The 22258-nt window shown below is 41.3% G+C and overlaps 1 protein-coding gene and 1 long non-coding RNA gene across 15 annotated transcripts in view; one reads left to right on the forward strand and one right to left on the reverse strand.

Annotated features, from left to right (window-relative positions):
• LOC129783846 (uncharacterized) overlaps window positions 1-6600 on the reverse strand; it is a 30717-nt gene extending 24117 nt beyond the window's left edge. For all 8 annotated transcript variants that reach the window (XR_008745880.1, XR_008745876.1, XR_008745878.1 and 5 more), the window contains exon 1: window positions 6440-6600. This is a non-coding gene — a long non-coding RNA (uncharacterized LOC129783846). The remainder of the gene's footprint in view (window positions 1-6439) is intronic.
• The window catches only part of ADGRL3 (adhesion G protein-coupled receptor L3), a 342991-nt gene that overhangs the window by 7047 nt on the left and 313686 nt on the right, over window positions 1-22258 (forward strand). The window lies entirely within an intron of this gene.

Below are 22258 nucleotides of genomic sequence, written 5' to 3' on the forward strand. Positions count from 1 at the left end.
TTATCCTTTCCTACATGCTTCTTAACATGTGTGACATACAGTAGCAGGTCACGTGGGTTTCTTTCTGAGCTACAGCAGTAGAAAATGTGCGTGCTGTCACAGCAATAGGAAGGGGGGAGTTGTGTTACCCTACAGGCCTATAACCTCTGATGCTTTCTTCATTTGTAACCGTTTCCTGCCAAGACTGGTTTCTGATCTCTAGTGACCAACTCTGTGCTCTCTGATTTTTTTTTTTTTGTAGCATTAATTAAGCCGTAAGACATGACAGCATGTGAATTACAGTGTAGTAATTAACGCCCAGCACATTCAGGCACAAAGGTGAAGGCCAAATGGCCTCTGTGCAGCTAAGTGTGAATTATTGTACCATAATTTAATTCCCATTATATTTTACTGTGATTATAAAAATGTTTTTGTTAGGGAACGGCTTTTAAAAAAGTTTCTTTTTAAAAAACAGAATTGTGAAGTACAACACAGATCTTGTCACAAAGAGGGTTAAGTAGCTTTAGGAGACAAGAGTTTTAGTGAACCCTAAGAATTTATATTTGCACAGTTATTAACCCTCGCTAATGAGTGGGTGTTGTGGTGCAGACATCTGCTGTTTGAAAACCTGACCTAACTATTAATTTCATATCAGCTGCCAAGGAGTTGCTAAGTAGGATGACTAGATTTATTTGTTCCTCACCTGGTCTTGATTTGATTGGGAAACATTAACTCACAACCAGTCTCTTGAGTCATCTAATATTTTTCCAGGTCAGGCTATGCATATGTGCATGTCATACACTCTTACTATGGCTGGCATGTTTGGTTTTGGTCCTTGTGAGCGCTGAGTGAATAGACAAGACTTATTGTCTGCAGCAGTGTGGAAGAGCACCAGAGACACCAAGCTGGTATACTTGCTCTGCAGCGTGCTGAGAAAAATAAGCCAACCTGGAAAGTGGCTTGGGTGGTACTGGAGGGGGAAAACCAAAAGGGCTATGAACCCCTTAAAATCTTGCTCAATATTTCTTTCTCTTTGTCTTTCTACAAACTCTAATACTCTTCTTTTTTACTGAAGACAAAAGGCAAAGCTTATGAAGTTAAGGTTACCAAGATAAAATTCCCTTTCCAATGAACTGTTTTTGAAGAAATGAATGAAGAGCCGCTGTGTACTTGGCACATTGTTCATATGAGATGACAGGACCTCTGGGGTAATACCTGGCTGACTCTTTCTCTTGGGATTCAGGAGATGTTGAGTTTATTCATCAACACTGATCCTGGTGTGTGTCTCTTGCAGGAGTCTCAGGCTAATAAGCACTGTTAGCTAGCCCTGTCCACAACTAGTTCTTGTCATAGTTAAGTGCAGAATAAATAAGCAATAACTATTAGAAGTGAGTGCTTCCAAGGGACTTACTCTCTAAGTAAGTTTACTGATTCTTTCAGCAACTTCTGGCTGATCAGGATATTGACGAGGCCAGGGCCGTTTCGCTTTTGGTGGATATCTAAGTTTTAGGAATATTACAGCAGCCCAATGAAAAACCATGGTCATTTTCCATGTATGCAGTACATGTTTGTGATACTGTTACTATGATTTGGCTTTAGATGTAAATACTCTTTAAAAAAAAAACCCAAAAAACCCCCAGAACAAACAACCCAAACAACAAAACAAAACCAACCCTAAAAACCTGCCTGACTTTTACGAATAAACACATCAGCATAATTTTTTAAAATATCCTTTTGGAGTTAATAAACCCAAGCTGCCAGAACTGAAAAATTTAGTGGGTCAAAGCTTGTCCCTTACCCAATACCCAGACGTACCATGGAGTACCAGGAATACTTCTGTGTCTGCAGCTATCTCTGCATGTGAGAAGACAGCTTGTCCCCTGTCTTTCTGGACATGCAGGGCACTCCAAATGGGCTGGTGTGGGGCAAGCCAAAGTTGAATGAGGCTGGTTCAGTAGAGAAAGAGGAGCAGAAGTGGGCAGCTTTCCTTTTCTCATCCCAGTGAATAGGGGAGGTGACTGCCTACTCATTCCTTGATTGTTTTCAACAATTGCATTATTACCTGAGTGGGAAAAGGGAGATCTATTTGGCTAATGGCTAATCATACCTAATACTTTCTTAATGCTAAACTTCCAGATAAAGCTTTTATGTGGTAAAGATGATAGGAAGCTACTAGAGGTTGGAGAGAGCCTACTATTCTGGGCAGTGTAAAGGGGTCTGGTGGATGAGGCTGTGTGTCTTTTCCCCAATAGTTGAAGTGCAGGACCTGAAGGCAGCTTCAAAGCCACAGTAGCTGCATAGTGCTAGGGCAGAGCCACCCTTTCCAGCAATGCAGATGGAGAACCATGGCCAGGTTTTGAAAGCAAAGCTCAGAAGCTTGATATGCCCATTCTTCCCATGCAGCTATAACGCCTCTTTTCCGGATGAGAACATGCCTACCGATGGAATGTCACTCCTGTTTATTTTTCTAATAACTTCAGCTAAGCTTAAACCATTAGAGTTGGGGCAGGAGATACTTCTGAGAGTTGTCTAGCTCTAGTTCTCGTGTTTAAGCTGGGCATGTTGAAGTACTTTAAGCTAAAACTAGAAAGGAGTGAGTATGAGGGAATGAATTTACAGCCACCTTCATTCTCACACTGCCTCCTCAGTTGCTGCTAACCTGCTCCCATAAGCTCTGGGCAAATCTGCTTTTTTTCTGTGTTACACACAGCACCCTTGGCCCAGCAAGAACAGCAAGCAGAAGCTCTTTATTGCAGATGAAACTGCTGATTCCCTAGAAGAAATCTCTAACATCCGTTTTATCAACTTCACAGTCATGTTGAATGAATCCTTGAGCCATCTGATATTTATTACCCCTTGGCACATTCATTGTTGTTCAGTTGGTTCCTTTAGTGATGATGATTTCTTAAATTGGTTATGTTGTTGGTAATGTGGTTTTATTTGAATTTGGAAGATGTTTCCTGCTGCTAAATGAGCAACACATCTGGGAAAGACACTCCGGGAAGGGAAGAAATTAAAAGCACGTCGGAGAGTTCAGAAGCTTTTCCCCACATTGAATTTCCCTGATTCTAGGAAACTGTTTGGTGCTGGGCAGCTCCCTCTAAATATCCTTCCCAGTGCCTGGTAGGACCATAGGACCATCTCTGTTCTCTCAGGAATCATGTCCAAGCTGCAGGATGCTCAGTGGGTTTCTAGCAAACGTGCCACAGATGCTGCAATTAGCCATCACAGAGAGCATAGGACTAGGCTGGTGGGTTGTTTTTTTTTTTTTTTTTTTTTTACTTACAGTGTAGTATTGAATGTATACCATAAATTCAAGGAATTGTAATCAGAGCAATGTATTTCCTTGTACTTTTTTGTATTGGGCTGCTTTCTGCAGTGCCTCATAGGGTGTGTACCAAGGCACCCAACACTGAGGTGTGAGTTTTTCATGGTTTTCTGTTTGTAAGATTCATGGATGCTAAAGATCTTCCCCAGTCAGTGTATGCATTAGAGTGGGTCTAATCCAAATCCCATGGCAAGTCAGTGATTCCATGTAAATGTACTTTGAATCTGGTCTGCTCAGCCCAGAGGGGTTATTTTGGGGAAAGCTGTAGTGTAACATGGAAGATATTGTACTCTCATCTTGTCTTTGCATGATTGTCTCCCAAATCTTACTGTTTATTTTAGTGTAAATCTTAAGAGTTGACCAGGTGGTGGGCTGCTCCCCTGCCCCAGGAGCTGCAGTGTTACACTTGGTCCTTATTCTCTTGGGAAGCTGTTCCCCTTCAAGCTTTTCTAGGAACAATTAGCAGTCATCAGTGCTGCTGAATTAAATAAGGATTTGGGTTTTCTGACACATATCCCCTGCCCCCACAGTTCTTGTTGCTGGAGATCTGTCTCCAGTTCTTAATTCACAATGTTTTGCTTCTATTACTGAAATGCTGGAGGCTGAAGTTAGGGTTGATTTAGTATCAAGAGAGTAGATGACAAAAAGAAAACTAGCTTTGGTATGTACTCTCTCTAGCAGGGTGGAGGGGGAAATGTGCATGTTGGTTTGTAAGCAAGGCAGACAGGCTGTGCTAGTTGTGTCAAGCTGGCGTCGGGCTAGGAGCTTAGGTCCTTTGCAGTTCAAGGTGTGGATGAACAAACCCATGTGGAAGTGTCTCTGCAGACAGAGAAACCCAGAGTGATGCTCCACAAATCCAGGGGCTGGTAGTAACCATGCCAGCTGCTGCTTGCCATGCATGTCTCAAAGATGCATCATCTCCTTTCCCCTAACATGTCTGCCCCTCTGCTGGAGGGAAGCGTTCTGCAGGAGTGCTGACAGCTCTTCCTGCAAGCAGGTATCCCCTTTATTCCTGCAGTGGAGGCACAGCTCTGCTTTGCAAGACAGATTCATGCCCAAGTTCTGTTTATCGCTTAAAATAATATTTTGCCAGCATTGCTGCTCACTTCTCTGTGTATGTAATTTGTAACATGTTTTAAGGAAGAATGTCTATTTGTAATAGTTGTAGAAAAATCCAGGTTACTGAGTTTATTTTTGTATATTTATATATATGCGTGTGTGTGCTTTAAATATAATTTTCACACTGCATATATAAATAAGCCTATAGAGAGCTGGTCTATCTAAACTTGGAATAATGCAAGGAACATTTAACATGCCTTCATTTCATTGACATGACTGGAAATCTGGCCTGTCATCACAACTCTTATCTTTCGGGCATATGCAAATAAAAATCTTACTATTAGATACTACTCTGCGGAAATTCTGAGGACTAAGAGATCTACTAATGTTTAGTTGTTTTCCTTAATTTACTTTGGAAAAAAAAAAAAAAGGCTTAGTCAGATGCCAAATTTGTTATGTATTTGTATCTTTAGCAGACACCTTAGAGTCTCCGAGCTCTGCTGACAAAAGTGCTTGGAAGTCGTGTGTTACAGTATCGGACAGCCTTAATAAAAGTTCTTGCTTACCTTTATGATTTTCTGAAAAAACAGGTCTGGATATAAATTTTTGGAGCTGGTGAGCTCTTTATTTGTGAGAAGCTATTTTGACATGTCCAGAGAGATACAGAGCAGTTGCTGTGAGGCGCTGTGTGTATGTCTGTGCATCGTGACAGCTACAATCCTTGCTTCAGATCGTGTGCCAGAATTCACAGGACCCTTAGATTAAGGGTGTGGAAGACAGTAAGATGGAGGAGATGTCGCACAACAATGGGTGAATATGTATGCTCTGTTTAGTGTCTTTGGGGAAATGAAAAAAAAAAAAGGGGGGGGGGGTGGTAGGAATAGTGTTTAGTAGCAACATAAATGGTTTAGACTATCTGCTATATGCCATGATTTGTAGCATTGGTGCCAAAAATGTCCTAGCGGGCCCCAGAAGGTAAGACTGCTCTAATCGGTGCCTGGCTTGATGTAGATTCATGTTTTGACCTGTGCACTCTTTGTCCCCGTAATGCTGGTTGCCTCCTATTCACCTATACGATATCTGAGCTCTTCCTGCCTTTCTCTCATTAGGATGTTAAATTGTGGTCTTTCTCTTTTAACCAGCCAGCAGTTCTTGCAAAGCATGATAGTAACTTAATTTTTCAGGGTCTGCACTGACTAGCCTTGCATCTTGAGGCTATGCAGACACTCAGCCATAGAACATCTGGTGAACAACCAACTTTCTCAGGGTCGTAGGCCTTGCACAAATAAATTCTCTCTTTTTTGGTTAGTAAATATATGACAGATGAAATTCTCCAGCTCTTGAAGGAGTGCTGATATGTTGAACTTCATTGTCCCTTGTTGGCCAGTTGGCAAAAGGCAGCGAAGAATAGCTTCTGGGGAGGGCTGGCATATCCAATATAATTCTGGAATGCTATTACAGTTGAATAGCTTAAAGAAGGACAAGCTTGGGGAACAGAAAAGTTGGTAACAAGGAAATAAGATCAGTGTGTCTAGCACCCATGAAAATGGGTAAACTTTAAAGCCTATGGGAGCTGTGAGGTACAAACCTCTGTGGCAGTTAGACTCAGAACAGGTTTAGGTGCCAAGACTGTTTCAGTAGACTTCACTGCAGTGTGTGATTTTTTTAAATTATTATTATTTTTTAAATGGTTTACATTAGGATATGGCAATCTGAGTATCTTATGGAGGTGGTAACTGCAGAGCTGTCAAATGTTCTTTAGTTTTTATAAATACATTCACTAGCGTTTATACAGTAAGAATGCTTAAACCACGGCGGTATTATGTGTGAAGCCAAATATAAATTTAAAATACAGAGTAGTGAGGTATACTGCATGGAAAATAATAGAAAAGCTAGTTAAAGCTGTGGGGAAACAGCTAGTTAGAGCTGGAAAGGTAACAGTAATGCTAGTTAGAGCTGTGGGAAGGGTTATAGCAATGGTATTTTTTTCAGGGAAAGCCTAGGGGAATGATTGTTCATAAAGCTGAACATGTGGCTTTGACAACATTAAAAATAAAAAAATAAAAAATCTACTTTGAATGGAGTTTGCTGTGTTGTCTCAGGTAAGCTGTAAATCCTAGTGTCATGTGTGTTCTCTCCTGGTTGGGCTCTTTGTCTGAAACGTGTTTCCTGGTGCGACCCACCTTCCCTCAGCAGGCTAAGAAAGAAGGTGCTGGACTTGGCTGTTTAAGTTAAGCTGTGCAAAATGAAGACTATGTAGGCAGACACCACAACTTCCTCAGTTCTTGAGTGGGGAAGTTGGTCAAGTTCTGCTTTCATTAGATTATGAAGTTCAAAGCAAAGTTTAGGAGAAAATCATGCAAAGAAAGTGAATGAACTGTGAAAGCTATGTACTTCATGCCAGTAAAATGATGCTATTGTATAGCAGAGGGAGTGAAGGACTTTTCTCATTATACAGACCCTTAAATGACTTACAAACATCATAATCAACTTTATTTTCCCTCCTTCACTTTCATTCCCTTCCCACTTCCTAAACAAGGAGTGGAGAACCCAGCACCGCTCTCCCACCCCCCCACCCGCCCCAAACCCCCTTAAAATAACAAACCCAGCAGATAATCTTGTCTGCAGGGAATTGCCACTGTTCCTCAAGGACTGTCTCCAGGGTAACTTTGTTTGCAAGGTCCTCAAGGGGATGCTGCCCCTCAGACTTCGTTCTGGGAAACAAAGCTTTTGCCTTATGCCCTCAAATACATTGCATTATAATGCTTTGAATATTTCTGAGCACTCACTTGAACCCTGCAGAACGAGTGAGACTGTCATGCCAAAGTGGGGCAAGATTGAATAGCTGTCAACAGGATGTCTTGCTAGCAAATGTAACCACTTATGTATTAAAATAGATGTTCAGTGAAGCAAGATACTGGCTTGAATACAGAGGTATCTGGTTTAAGAGCACACTCTTTGTTTCAAGATCTGTGCTGTTCAGAACAGTTCCTCTTTTTGTATTGTTCCTTGCTGAGCATTAATTGATGGTCAGTTAACTGACTGACTCCCTTTGAAATAGAGAGCCGTAGTAAAAAATTTATTACTTGACTAGGAGGTTATGTGACACCTGAGATTATTGGCATGGCACATGCAATCTATCTCTTTAGCAGGAAGCAAGGAACATAGGAAAGCATCTTAGCTCTTCTTGTGCAACTTCAGTGCAGATCATACATTGATGTCAGGAAACTTTTCCTGAAACACCTGTGTCCGATGCAAAAAGACCTGGAAAGTCAGAAGACTTTTCTGTCCCTGTACTTTTAGGAAATAGTCTGAAGAGATTTCTGTGTGGTCCTTTGGGGAGATAGGAGTTAAACAGTTTTTTTTTTCATTCTAAAAAGGTAACTTGTTTCATGGGCAAAGGAAATGATAAGAGACTGACTGCTATTTTGAATTCTTCCCTTCACTGGAGAAGCTAGTAGGGTCTGTCTCCAGTGCTAGGCTGCTCACTTCCATGAAACTTGCAGAAATTGAATTACTTATGCTCTCTGACCTTTTTGCCGGACAGGGTTCCAAATGGACAACAGGCTCAAAGTGGTTAGGGGGACACTGTCCAGCAGACATGGTCTGCAAGCTCATATTAGCTTCAATACCCTTGTACAAGAAGCCAAAACAAGAAAAAAAACAAAACAACCAACACCCAACTCCCCCCCCCCCCCCCGAAAAAAAACCCAAACAAAAAAACCAACAAAAACCCCCAAACAACCCCAAACCAACCAACCATCCCTTTTGCTATGCAGTTAGTTCATCGCTGCCTCCTGCTTCCTTGTGTGGATGTCATCTGCTGGCCTACCTTCCTCCCTTTCTGTGCATTAGCAAGGTTGAGGAGAACTGTAGGGGTCATCATCCTGTTTGGCCTTGAATGGCCAGATTTGGCCTTAAGGGGAAGGTGGGCTGTCCGTGCACCCGTGCAGGTTCAGTCTAGCACTGCAGAGACCTCACAGTCATGGGCTTCACGTGACCATTACAGCATGAGTGTTTTATAGTATTAGCTGCTGATTGCATATAATCTGCCAACAGCGCTCGTGGCTGAGCAGAATGAGAATGCTGGGGAAGTTTTTTCACAGGGGTGGGGATCTATGAGGCAAATGCTACAGCACCATTAAAATTGTGTAATGATGCTGTTGAAATGAAACCCTATATGGTGCTATTACAGATAGGGCTACATTTTCATGAAGTTTCTGGACTTGACACTGGTTTCCATAATTTGACACCTCTTTGTTCAAACAAAATATCAAAATGACACTTAAATGACACTGTGAGTGAAGAGCTTAATAATAACCACACAATGTAACGTGTTTAAATTAAAGCACAGTGTGTTTCAGTCTGGGGTTTCAGATTTAATTTTAAAATGCTTTTCATCTCTGTATTGCAAATTTGACAGATGCTTTTTATTAGTAGAAGGTTGTAAAGACTATTTTCATTTACCTGACCTAAAGGACACAGAGTTTATTTGCATTTGGGAGGGAGTTTGCAGCACAGTGAATTAGCAGTAAACTGATAGTTTAGTTCTTATGGTTTTCAAAAAACAATTTCTCCCAGGCTTTTAAGTTTTTTTCAAAATACCATAACGTGTTTACACACAGCAAATTTATTATTTTTTTTCCCCCAAAGAAATTCTGTTTTCTTTTCAGGATAAAAAATACCATAAAACAGTAAACCAGAAAAAGAAAATGATTTTGAGACTTCTTTTGTGTTCCTTTTGAATTGTAACTTGGGTGCCTTAAATTTCATGTATGTGGAATGTATCAATGTTGATTTGCAATGCAGACACCCCGTATGATGTGTAACTTATGAATATGCTTGGTACTATCAGTATGTGTATCCTCTGCTGTTTCATTTTATTATATCTTTAATTCTGCTGCTAGTACAAGCTTAAATCTGCAAAGGCAATAATGAAAAATTAGGAAATGTTAAAATACAAGTGTCCTTGGCATGGTGAATCAGACTGAACAGTCCCCACTGCTGAAGGGCTATAACTTTACAATGCTTCTACTCTAAAGCCTCAAGAGCCAAAAACTCTTGCTGGATAGATCTAGAGTATCTAATGCAACATCTTTGCAGGCTAGGTACTGTCTAAGTACATTTTATTTTTCATTTCATTTAATCTTCCTTATGCCAACATCTATTCCTCTCTGTCATTTGTTGCTATTTCCATCTGCTTTGTGGTGGTGGTGTGATCAACTATTTTATCTTCCCTGCAAATATTTCTCAATTAGATTTTTATGGATGCTGTGGTTTCTATTTGATGGCTTCACATGGGGGATCTGAGTGAATGTGTCTGAAATGTGGGCATCCCTCCTTTTTTTTGGTAATAATGTAGTATTCTTACATGATACGTACTGAAACCTCAGAGTTGGTACTTGTAGATGTGAGCAGTATTTTAATGAGTGAAAAGCAGAAGTTAGAGTGAAGAACTTGAGGAGGGAATAGGCATCTGTTGCATCTTAACACTCCTAACACAGAGTAATTTTTCACAACTGTAGTTACATCTACAGTCTTTCCCAAAGGTCAGTTTGTTGTGAGAAGGAAGCAAGGAATTGTCACAGTAACGCCGTAAATCTGTCTCTGGGGATGCTGTGTGGCAGCAGCATGAATGGGCACTACATTGTGTGCTGAGTGGGAATCGATTACTGAACACATCATGGTGTGCTTCACGTGGGACCCTTCTTGGTCACTGGGTGCTTTCTTCTTGGGTGATCTCCGGGTAGACGAGAAGGCAAAGAACAACAACTGTAAATCTCTAGTGCCCTGGCAACCTTTCCCCCTTTTTGCCTGGGCCTAGAGGGTTTATTTGTTCCTTGATTAATTCTTTTATTTTCAAAGTGGGCTGCCTACAGTCTCGGACTGGTCTTGAATGAGACAGAAATTGAGGCAGTCCTACAGAGTAACACTTTTTGGCATTGTTCCTTGCCCTAAGTGATACTTTTCTACCTGGTGAATAGAGTGGTGTTACAGACTATGGTATCTAAAGAGGAGCAACAGGTGGTACTTGCATGCATCACTAGAGATGGGAGAGATACGTGGTATTGGGGATACTCTTCCCAAAGCAACTAAGATAAAACTGGCTAAACCCAACTTTGTTGTTCATTGCATCCTATAGAATCATTTAGGTTGGATAAGACCTTTAGGATCAAATCCAGCCACTAACCTAGCACTGCCAAGTTCACCATGTTCCTAAGTGCAATATCTACACATCTTTAAAACATCTCCAGGGATGGTGACTCAAGCAGTTACCTGGGCAGCCTGTTCCACTATTTGCCAACCCTTTTGGTGAAGAAATTTTTCCTAATATCCAAATCTAAACCTCCTTTGGTGTAACTTGAGGCCCTTTCCTCTTATTCTGTGGCTTGTTATTTGGGAGAAGAGACCTACACCCATCTCAATACAACCTGCTTTCAGGGAATTGTAGAGAGCAGTGTGGTCTGCCCTGAGCCTCCTTTTCTCCAGGCTGAACAGTGTTGGTTCCCTCTTTCTCTAGACCCTTCATCAGCTTCATTGCCCTTCTCTGGACACGGTCCAGCACCTCAGGGTCCTTCTTGCAGTGAGGGGCCCAAATCTGAGCACAGTATTTAAGGTGTGGCCTCACCAGTGCTGAGTACAAGGGGACAGTCCCTTCCCTAATCCTGCTGGCCATGCTGATTCTGATGCAAGTCAGGATGCTGTTGGCTTTCTTGGCCACCTGGGCACACTGCTGGTTTCCCATCTCTGTGGAGAATGATCTTCCAAGAAGTATGTCCAAGAAATTGTCCAGGAATAATACTTGTGTTAAGTAAATTCTGCTTTTAATGGCTTTTATTAAGTATTTGCCTAATTTCAGATCAGCTAGTTTAATAGCAAGCAAAGGTCATCATCAGAAACGGTGTATGCACAGAGATTCTTGCTAAAATGCTAATAGTTTCTGAAACTCTTGATGTTGAAGATGCTATAAAAATGCTGAAATATTTCACAGAGGCAGTAATTCACTTGACTCATGATTAAAAAAAAAAAAAAAAAAAAAAAGGATTTCCTATTTTGAGGTTTGACATTTTTCCTACCGCAGCATGATTTTTCCCATCAGAGCCAGCTGTTAGCTGAGTTTTGGTGGAGACATATCCAATATGTGCTGCTTAAGAAAACTCTGTCTTATTGCAAGGGTTCCTGGAAATCTCTTACATTTCATTTGCCCTCAATGGATGGAGAAAACCAAACCCATATGAAAAATGTGATTTTTATGTTTATGGCCAGGCCAGAAATCCGAGCAACAGAAGAATAAAAATAGTTATCACTGTTAAATCATTTGAGGGTATGGGTGTCAATTTTCCAACTAAAAGGAAACTTCTAACCATGAGGAAAACTCTTGACTAAAACAACATTGTGAGTCCAAATGAAATGGTTTCTTTTTTCCTGTTAGGTTTTCTTAATAATGTTTTGGTCTGACATGCAGAATAAACTTCCAGAAGGTGCTTGATAACTTTAGAACTGCTTTTTGGTGACTAGGCTATTTAGGTGGAAAAAAAAAATAATGCATGAGGCAGAAAAAAACTCATCTCTTGCATCACTGAAGGTGGCATCATTGACTTAAATCTTGTGATATTTTGTGGTACGCCTTGTGATATTTAGTGTTTATTTAAAAAACAAAAAATGCACAACCAAAAAAACCTACTTGGTAGGAATAAGTGATTACCTTAGGCTTCCAACTTCTATTTAAGAATTAAAAATCCTATATTGCCCTCAATTTAGTGCAGGGAGCCTTTTAAAGACATGACTTGATGTTGCTGTTTAAGACAAATAAGATACTGGCTTGGGTGACTGCAAATAGTGATGTGAGTATGTCTAAAGTTCTCTCTCACAGTAGGCTTTGTTTTACTTTGCTTCTTGTGAGATTCATGCTACCCTAACAATAAATATTAGGGTTGGGTGCTAAGGGTTATAGTCAGTGGAGAGAGACTGACTTCTCTGGAGATACTGGCTGCATCTGTTTTTTTTTTTAACATGAGTTACATGAGTAATGGCTTAGACTGCAAAGGACACATGGAGTTGATAGTGGATGCAATTAAGTAATAAGAATATGTCCCTTACAGAGCTCGTAGGACTGTACTGTTGCATGCACAAATCCTAAGCCTTCAGTTACTTCTCATGCTCCTCGCCTTTTCCTCCATTTCCACCTTCCTGCTCTCTCTCTCTCTCTCTGTTTTTTTTTTGTGGTTTTTTTTTTTTTAGTGTGGCCTTTCCTCTCTCACTAGCTGCTTTTTGCTGTTCCTGTTTCTTGAAGGGCTGCTGGTATGTGCAGCAGAAATGTGAGCTGGGTCAGGGGCTGAACAACTAGGAAAAGTGATGATCTTTGAGAGATTACAGAGTTTTAAAATAAATTAAAATGCAATGAAATTATGTGTCTTAAGAGGGTGAGGCAAATGCTTTCAAATTCAGGCCTGTGCTAATGTGAGCAACGCTTGAGGAACACATTCAGTAGGTTTGACATCGTGGGGTAGTTTAGTAAATGGACGCCATCACCTGCTAGTGTTTGACACCATTTCTTGAGGTCAGCATGCAGCAGGTTTTGGGGAGCTGGAGCAAAGGCATGCAGAATGTATGAAAAAAAAGTAGTGGATGGAAGACAACTTTTTTGTCAGCTCAGAGCATGCTATGTGCTAGAGCACAATAAACAGGTTATAACTGGGCAGCAGCTCATACTGTATATATCCCAAATACATCCCAATATATACATTTGTATATATCCCAAATATATCTGAGGAGCAAAGTAAATGTGGGGTTTTTTGCTTACTATGCAGATTATTTTTAGCCTTGACTGCTAAGGCTGGTGTGTGCGGGAAGACAGATTTTAAAAGCACAAGAACCCCTCATGCGTCATGACAGCCTTGTATGGCAAAGAGACAGCAAGCACTCTGGTGCCTCATCTTGGTGCGGGTGTTTTGCCCTTTGCTGTTAAATGTTCTTCTAGGCCTATTGTAAGACAAAGTTGGCTAGAGTGACTTTGCCAGAAGAATGGCTGGGAAGCAGAAGGTGGTCCCAAAAGCTTTCAAGACCTGCAGTGTCTGAGCAATGATCTCCAGTGCCCCCATGGGTACTGAAGGCACACAAATGCATCCTTCCATTATACCACTTACAGCTTTGGGCTAATGTGTTAACTGACAGCCAGCTGTTGTATAAGCAATGCAATTAAGCTGCAGACTGTAAAGATAGAGAAATTAAAGCCTTATTATTTTTTTTTAAGCATACTATTTCCTACAAATTCTATGGTACAACTGTCTGTAAAGTAGGCTTGTTTCGGTGTGTATCTGAATGCAGAACCATGTTGCTGTTACTGAGTTCCTCAGTCTTGAAATGTCAGTATCCTCTAAGGTAGACTCCTGAACAGGGGGACAGTGTGGTGCAATTAGAAGACTCATGGGAGAAATGTAAGCTCTCTGCTAACCACCTTGTAGGAATAAAAGTATGAAAGCACCTTTACGTGTACACCAGCACAGAGAAGAGAGATGCCAGAAAGGTAGAGTGCAGCATGTGTGTATTTGTCAACATAGATGTCTCTAGAAGTCTATTATTAATTAGAAAAGTGTTCCACTACAAATTATGAAAATTAGCAGGAGACTGATTTCAGTTACTCTTGTTTGCTCTCATTAACACTTCAGCATAATGTGCACTTCAGTCAAATAAAGAATGGAACCTTTTTTTGTGTCTTTTGAGAGTGCCTCAAAAAGGGCCTTGATTTATACTCTACTTTTTAGCCTGATTAAAAGTGATGATTAAACCATGCAAGTTCCTTAAGGTGACTGTGTTAAGGTGATAATTTTTTTTTATAAGCTGAATAATGTTTAATGTTCAGGGTAAAGCTGTCTGAAAATGGAATTACAGCATTTCACTATGTTTTGTATTTAAACTTAAGTAATTAGCATCACCACCACCACCACCACTCGTGGATATTATTGTGGAAGATTATACACAGTTACTGAAATCACATACGAATGACTGTTATAGCCTTAGGCCTTACATCTCCGATATTGAATACCAGGGTGGCAGTCCTTGTCTCACCCAGGAACTCCTCATACCTGACTGTGTGTACCTGTTGTGCACCTTGGAGAGGCGGTCACTGCACGTGTAGAAGTGCTTAACTGAGCTTTATCTTTGTTGGGTCAGGTAGTGATGGGAATGGAGGAACTGCAGAAGGAAGCATTCAATGTGATGTCTTGTGTGTTTGGTGAGCGGATCTTGTGCTATTTCAGCCTAATTGCTGGATTAAAGCTGCCCTGGCATGCTGATTTAGGCCTTGGTATGTTCTTGATGACACTTCTCCTCCACCTGGCATTTTAGAAATCTCAAACTTGCTATTTCTGTTTCAAAATGAAGACTTGCTTTTGTCTGTCTGTATTTATGTTTTTGCTGCTTCTGCTCTGAGTATAGAGGGGTTTACCCTGCATAAGCATGGCTCAGTCCCTCTTCTGCCCACTTGTAAGGGCTCTTTGCAACCAAACTACTCAGAAGAGTGGAAGGTGTTGAAATTTTGGGATGAGGGGGACTGACCATGTACTGATCTTTCTTCTACTTGATAGCATTGTTTCCAGCACTACTTGGGCCTACACAGAGGGTTCTCCATGTGTGTGGCATCTGCGGAGATATGTGCGTAGGGTGGCAGGAAGCAGGCAAGCCGCCGTACACGTTTTCCTCCTGCAGCATGCCGTGGTATCAATAAGAAGTCTGCACGATTGGCCCTTGGTGATGGGTTCCCAACCTATGGCTCTTGTACGGTGTGAAAATACATTTTACAATGCTGCACTAGCACTCCTGCTTTTTTGTGCACTGCTGTCATATTATTTTGAGATGAAGGGCTCTGTTTGGCTGTCACGCTTACAGTACATGATTTGGTCTGATTTCATTTTGGGTTAGTGTTTTAGACAAGCCACGCCACATGGCTTATGGATACAAAAGACCAGGCACAGCTCAGTACTGTGAGGTTCTGTAAAGTGTCCTTTACCAGAAGCAGAGTAATTTCATTGCTGCATGGCTTATATGGAAGCTCTGGGCAGCTTGGGTCTCGTAAGATCAAACTCTGAGGATTACAGCCATTACTCCAAATTATCAAGACATTGCTCTGGGTCACATTTTCTAAGTGTGATGGGAGAAGTATATATAGTTTGTGCTTGGGGAAGCAGAGACAAACATTAACTCTACTACAATTTTATAAAAGCTGTTGCAAACCATCTCTTGCAAGAAACACACACGCACAAAGAGAGGCAATACCGAAATGTGTATGGTGGACTTACAGAGAGCCTGATGTCTGCAGCATCTCCAGTGATGTGGCAGGGTCTGTGTTTAACCAGATGAACAAGGACAGTGCTTTGTTGTTGTAAAATTACATTGAGAATTCACTGGTGGAATGAAACCTTAACCTTTCTGGCTGCATTACCTGGGGGTGTTGGAAGGATTTAAAAAAATGAGATCTACTGAAAAGAATTCCCATGTATAAACAGAATATAAATGCTGTAAGTGTATGCCTAGTATAATATTGAGGCTGTTCTAACTTGTATGCCTGCTTGACTGGGAACTGTGTTCAACCAGACCCTCCACAGTATGTATCTAACGTCCTTTACTCCCAGAAATTGCTCACTCGTTCATTCTTGGGCGGGAGTGATGACATCACTCCTTTGTTGAGGACAACAAACCTATTCTGTGTGTTGCAGGGTCCTGTGTTGCCTTTGCCACAGTAGTATCCAAACATTTGGCAATATTGCAGGGACCCCCATGAGAATCGGATGCAGTCTGCTCTTCACCCAGCAAATGAACTGTGACGACTGGAGGCCTTGCTATAGTTTGGTTACACTGTATTTTCTGTAGCTCTGAGATGGATGGCGTGATCAGGCTGTACATACAAAGGTAACCCTCCAAAACAGGGTGGCTACTTCCAGCTGAGTTACAAGATATGGTCTTTGACCTGCCCTAAACCCTTTGCCTTATCTGGATGTTGGGAGAAAATCGTTGCTGGAGCTGAAACCCATGGCAGGAACAGAGCTAAAAATTTGTATGTGGATGAGCACATGCTAGTGTTTGTGGTGGTGTCCTGGCCTTGTTGTATTTGGTCGTATAACTGTAATCTCAGTGTTGGGATTTTTTGGTTGTGGTGTGGTGTTGTGGTTTTTTTTGTGTGAGTTTGTTGTTTTTTGGGGGGGGGGGGGGGTTGGCAGCATTTGCTCTTTCTTGCATACATTGTATTCTCACATTGTGCTACTGTGGCTAGGCTTGCACCAACTGTGGTGATTTGGCAATTTGCTTGGACAGACAATCCTGTGTATGTTTGGAGCAGGTCCTGCTGCTGCACACACAGAACGTGGAGATACTTCATTTTTACTCTAAAAAAACCTGTGTGAGCAGTGATATCTGGAGGTGGCTCTGTTTTGGTGTACTCTGCCCGGGTGCGCGTGCCCTGCAGCTGCTGATTAACAGCTGCTCTGAGGCCTCAGTGCGACAGTTGACGCAACATCAAGTGGCACCAAACCAAAATCCCCAAGGGAGACCAGGAAACATCATCTAGAGAGCAACTGGTTGCCTGGGTTGTATCTCCTGCAGAGCTTCAAATGCCATGCGGGTAGGGCCCTGTGCTGCACCCTTGAACCCAGCTGGCATCCCTCCAAGGGACTCCCTCTGACAGGACCCTGTCACCCTTCGGGGTTGCCAGTGAAAGTCTCCTTGTGGCACAGTTCCCTCTGTCTTCCATGTCAGCATACCCAGGCTGAGACAGATGGGTTTGCTAATGGGTTCGCTAATGGGTTCATAGAAAAATGGGTTCTTAAAAAAATGTGGGTCATTGTTTAAATAGCTGGTGCTGTTCAGCTGGGAGGAGGACAGAGTAACTGACACAGTAAAAGAAATGGAAAAGTTAATTTGAGGGAGTGTTTGGTGGTTTTTTTGCGTGGGTTGGGTTTGGGTTTTTTTGAGATGTAACCTGCATGTTTTCAAGCTTCACTTCCTTGAAAAATAGAAGAGTTTAGCTTTCTGTGTTTAAGAGGTGGTAATGAAAAGTAGACATGGGTACTGCATGAAACAGAATCTCAAATTTTGCTTATTTGTATTATTGTCCTTGAAACACGTTATATTTTCATTCTGGTTTATATCTAATAGGAAATAATAATCTCTTGTGTGTTTATCTAAAATATGATATCCTTTTGTTTTTGCTACTCGCTCTTCCTTCAGGGAGAAAATGGGTATTAACTCTGCTTAGATTTTTGCAGGTACTTACGGTTTAGCACTCCTTTGTACAGCAAATGTTAGATTAGCTCAAAGCTCTCAGCGTCATTGTTTGGCACTTTGGGACATGGAGATGCTCTTTGAATAAGTGTAAATAGCAGTGCATATGCATGGTGGGTGTCGAGAAGCCTGGATTACTGGGAAGCAACTTCTGAAACGTGTGGTTTATTCCAGCTTTGTGGTAGAGAGCCCATGTTGTGTTGGTGGTGTATCACATGCATCCATACTTGCTGCTCCTTCTCTTGACTGCCAGAAGGAGTGAAGGGAGATAAAACTCATGTCTTCAGTACTTTCTGTCTCAGCTTCCTTCACATGCTGTATGGCTCTTTTGACTTCAGTAAATGGGTCAGATCCCCAGGGGCAATTACCAGTAGTTTGCCCCTGACCTCATTCCTTAGGGACTAGGGATGTGGTGATGATGCTTTCCAAGAGCCAGGGAGGTGTTAGGTAGTGGGAGGACTCAGGCAATACAGGAAGACCTGGGAGAAAGACAAGTCCAATTTTTGAAGTGCTAGAAAATGCCTCCTGTTCTCCTAATAACCTTGCTGTGTGCTTCTGAATGTAATTAGTGCAACATTCATAGGTGAAGAAGCAAGTATCTGATGAGAGATTGCTTTCTTTTCCTGTTTTGAAAAAGGCTAATGATTTAATTTTCCTTTCACTGTACCTATACATGGCAGTTAAATAATTTAGTTGTTTTGCTTCCTTACTGGAGGAAGTTTCTGCTTTAGAAAAAATGAGATCTGTTTTTGCATTTAACTCTCATAGTAAAAGGAATGTGAAAGGAATTTCACTGAGTCAATGAAAAATAGCTCTATTACAGCAGCTACTAAAGGTGAATCTTAAAATTTATTTTAAAATGAAGTTATGAAAGGTATTGGAAATATTAAGAGTGTGCTTAGGTCTCTCACTCTCTTTTTTTAATTAAAAATAAATCTTTTGGTTCCATTTATGTGAATGCACTTGGTAAATAATTTGATAAAGAAAGAGCTGGCCGAATGAGGCCTGAAGTTAACAGCCAGAAGGGAAATGCAATGGGCTTTGGTTGTACTCTTTCTGAAATACTTTTTTTGACTTTTAAATGTTGGAAGCTTATGGTCCTTTAAACAGATCTCCAAGCTCAAGGTCACCATCAGCCCTTTGTGCTAGGAGTTAAATGTGGTTGCTCTGAGAATATCTTGACGTTTTGAGTGAGATACAGAATGCTCTCCACATTCACGACACTTGCCTCTTCTCATCAATCTCTTAATGGGTTTTTGTTTTCTTCCTGTGTTTTGGTAGAGATTCTTATTTCCTCCTGCTTTATATGTCACTGAATATTTCTTTTTTCTTTCTTTACGTACTCCCCTTTCCAGCTGCCTTTTGTGGGAAAAAAAACCCTGAATAACTACTTTTTTTCTCTTTACCTTTTTGCTCTGCCGTCAGTCTCTTCCCTCATCTCCAGGGTGACCCCTTGCCCTCTCATGTTTGAACTGTTGCTCTTTGTCTCAAAACGTGTCAGAAATTAAGTTCTCTGGGGCATAGAGTATGTCATCTGTGTCATCTTTTACTTGCTTGGGAAGGTGCCGTGGACGTTTTTGGCAATGGAGCTGTAGTGATGGCAATGGGGAAAGAGAACAGCAGAGTGGCTGAACTCTGCCTTTACTGAAACTTTCCCTTTTTTATAGTTTTGATGAAACAGCCTGGATTGGGGAGGAATACTGAAGGTCATTAAAAAAATTCATGAAATGCTGTTCCTTGCATCCCTGCCTAACAAGATCTGATCCTATTGGCATTATATCACTGGCAGGATGCTGGAGTGCCATATTAATGTCAAAAGCATTGAGATAAATGACAGCTACGTTAATTGGGTAGGCATTTGGGCTCAACTTGAGAGCCTCACATTTTTTATAGGTTTGCTTGGGGCAACAGAGGGGTAGCATGTTGAGAAGTTACTGGGCTCTGATATTAACCGCTAGGTATGTTAATGTGAACATAAGCATTGCTGTATCTGTAAGGCTGGGATTGCTAGAGAGGTAGTTTAGGGATGCTGTGCACATAGCCTTGAAAGGAGATAGATTCTCTGCATGTATCAGGTTTTTTTTCAGCTGCAGTCCCTTAGCACAAGGGGAGCTGTGCACAGGCAATATGAGCTGCCTACTGATCAGGCAGACAACTCCTACTCAGGTGGGGATTTTTAGGGAGGTTTAAGGGAGCTACAGCTGGATCCAGAAAATTAAGCACTTCAGCTTACATTGAAATGGGGGGGAAATTAGGAAGTACATAATATGTCAGAACTTCAGTCTTTTTGTGGATATCTGTTTGATGTTCAACAGAGCAAACACTTTTTAAAAATACCAGCTCTAAACTGTGCATGGGTTTGGGTATTCCTGTAATGTCAGTGTTGTACCAGAGGTCGTGATGCAGATGACACAGTGGGTGACACAAACGGTGGGCTTGACTTGTAGAGGCAACCAGGAAGAAAGTGCATGCTTTGCATTGACTGCCCAGCTGTTAAAGAGACTGCAATATTTGGTTGCTCAGGAATCTGTTGAATAGAAATGGTCTTTTTGATGGTAAAGAGTTCCTCCACTTTGACTAAGTTAGTGTGCTGTGATGTCACCTTCCTGGTGACAACACTATTGCTATATTTATATTTTAAGAATTCCTGCTAGCAAATTAGAGCTAAGAAAGCTGGTTATTCTTCCTCTGCTGTGTTGGAGAAAACATGGCTTACTAAATTTTTTTCTACGTGGATAATTAGTTACACTTGTGCAGCTCCAAAAAAAACAAACCATAAAATTGCACAGCAACAACCGTAGTTTAATTTATCTGAAGAACTTCTATTACTTATGATGATGTGCAAGAAAGTTGTATCCTGGGCTGTTTTTTGCATTCCAAGCTAACTTTTTCGGATGGGCTGACAGCGAGGCATTCCTATTTCATTCTTTGAAAGAACCCTGAAAACCTGCAGTCTTTTTGTGTATATGCTGTGCACATTTACTATGGAAATTACAGAGACAATAAAATCAGAGCCCTGCCATGTTTGGTGTGTTTTGTTGCTTTTTTTAACCTCCTGCTTGTCAGAGTTGAATAACATTTGCAGTCTTACGCTACAGCTGGGGAGTGAAATTGGTAGAGAATTGAAATAACATCTGATTCTAGAGATGTGCAGGTTTTTGGAGATAAATGGCATTAAGGGGACTTTTATGGCCTTTCTGATTTTCCACAAGTGGCAGCCCAGGATATACTCATTTTAACTAACATTTGTGCTTCAGATGATTTTATGTGCTAAGTAGGTCTTGAATAAAGTTTTAAAACTGGTTGCTTTCTATTTTATTGATGTTGATTAGTTAACAGGTGGCTATTAATAAAACCAGGAGTTTTCAATTGTTCTGCCCTGCGCTTAGCAGAAAGTGTCTGGACTTTGCCCCAGGCAAAGTGCAAGTCAGCGAGGGCATTGTACAATGTACGGGGTGAAGCTTGAAGTAATGGGTGATCTAATTTCCCTGATGAGATTGAAACTTTGTATTTTCTCCTGACAGAAAGCAGGAGACTCACTGGTACAGAGGAGGTAGCTCAAACCAGCTGTGCCAAAGCATTTGGTATCATAGATTCACAGCAGTCTCAGAGCTGGAGGGGATGTTGCTGAGCCAAAAGGGAGGTAAACAGCAGGAATATCGAGCCATGCATTTATTAACACCAGCTTTAATGTGATGCTCATCACATAAATAGCACTGACTGTATCTTCAAAACTATCATAAAAGCAATAATGGCTGTGGGGGGAGACATAGGGGAGTTTATCAGCAGTCGCATTAATAACCCAGGACTCTGGGTTTTCAAGTTGCAATTAGGTGCTCAGCAGCTGTGACCTGCTGGAGTTGCCCATTACTGTCACTCTCAGGAGCTGACTCTCCTGCCACAGCTCACTGACATCATCCACCTAAAAGGTCGCCTGCAGAAACTGGTCTTCAGATACTCACTGTCAGCTCTGCTTATGCCATATTCCATTTTGTTATGATAAAAAAGGCAAAAAATTGTTAATACGGCTATCGTAAATCCAGCTGTTCAGCCAGGCTTTAATGGGAGTGGTGATCATAACTCATGCTCCCAAAATTGGCAGACTTTTGAATGGTGGTGGTAGGGTGTGCTCTATCTTACAACTTTGTAACTAGATGAGGTCCCAATGCAGGAAGAAATTATTAAACTGTTTGACGTGAAAAAAAACTTTCAGGTAAGGGAATAGAATTCTGCACGAACCTCCTGGGACTGCTGTCTTTTCTCCATATGGTCCTGATGGAAAACGACCACGTAGACGCTTCCATTTCATATTTTTCCCTTTGAGTCAGAGTTTGACAGGAGCTGGAAAGGAAGGGTTTTTTTCAGATGTCTCGCATGTCAGAAGCATGGGGTGAAAATGGCAGTGGTAATTTTAGCTCAGAGAAGAAAGGTTTTGATGGTTTTGCAGCTATAACCGCTTCTCTTGAGTCTGGGTTTGTGCTGTGTTGCAGTTGTTGTCAGAGGGGTTACTTTCATCAGAAATGCGTGCCCCCTAGCCAAAACAAACAAACAAAACCCCCAAAAACTAACACCACCAAAACAAACAAACAATAACAGAGATCTCTCTTCCTGTGCCAC

The sequence above is a fragment of the Falco peregrinus genome, chromosome 2, assembly GCF_023634155.1.
Source record: "Falco peregrinus isolate bFalPer1 chromosome 2, bFalPer1.pri, whole genome shotgun sequence".
NCBI classification, from domain to species: domain Eukaryota; kingdom Metazoa; phylum Chordata; class Aves; order Falconiformes; family Falconidae; genus Falco; species Falco peregrinus.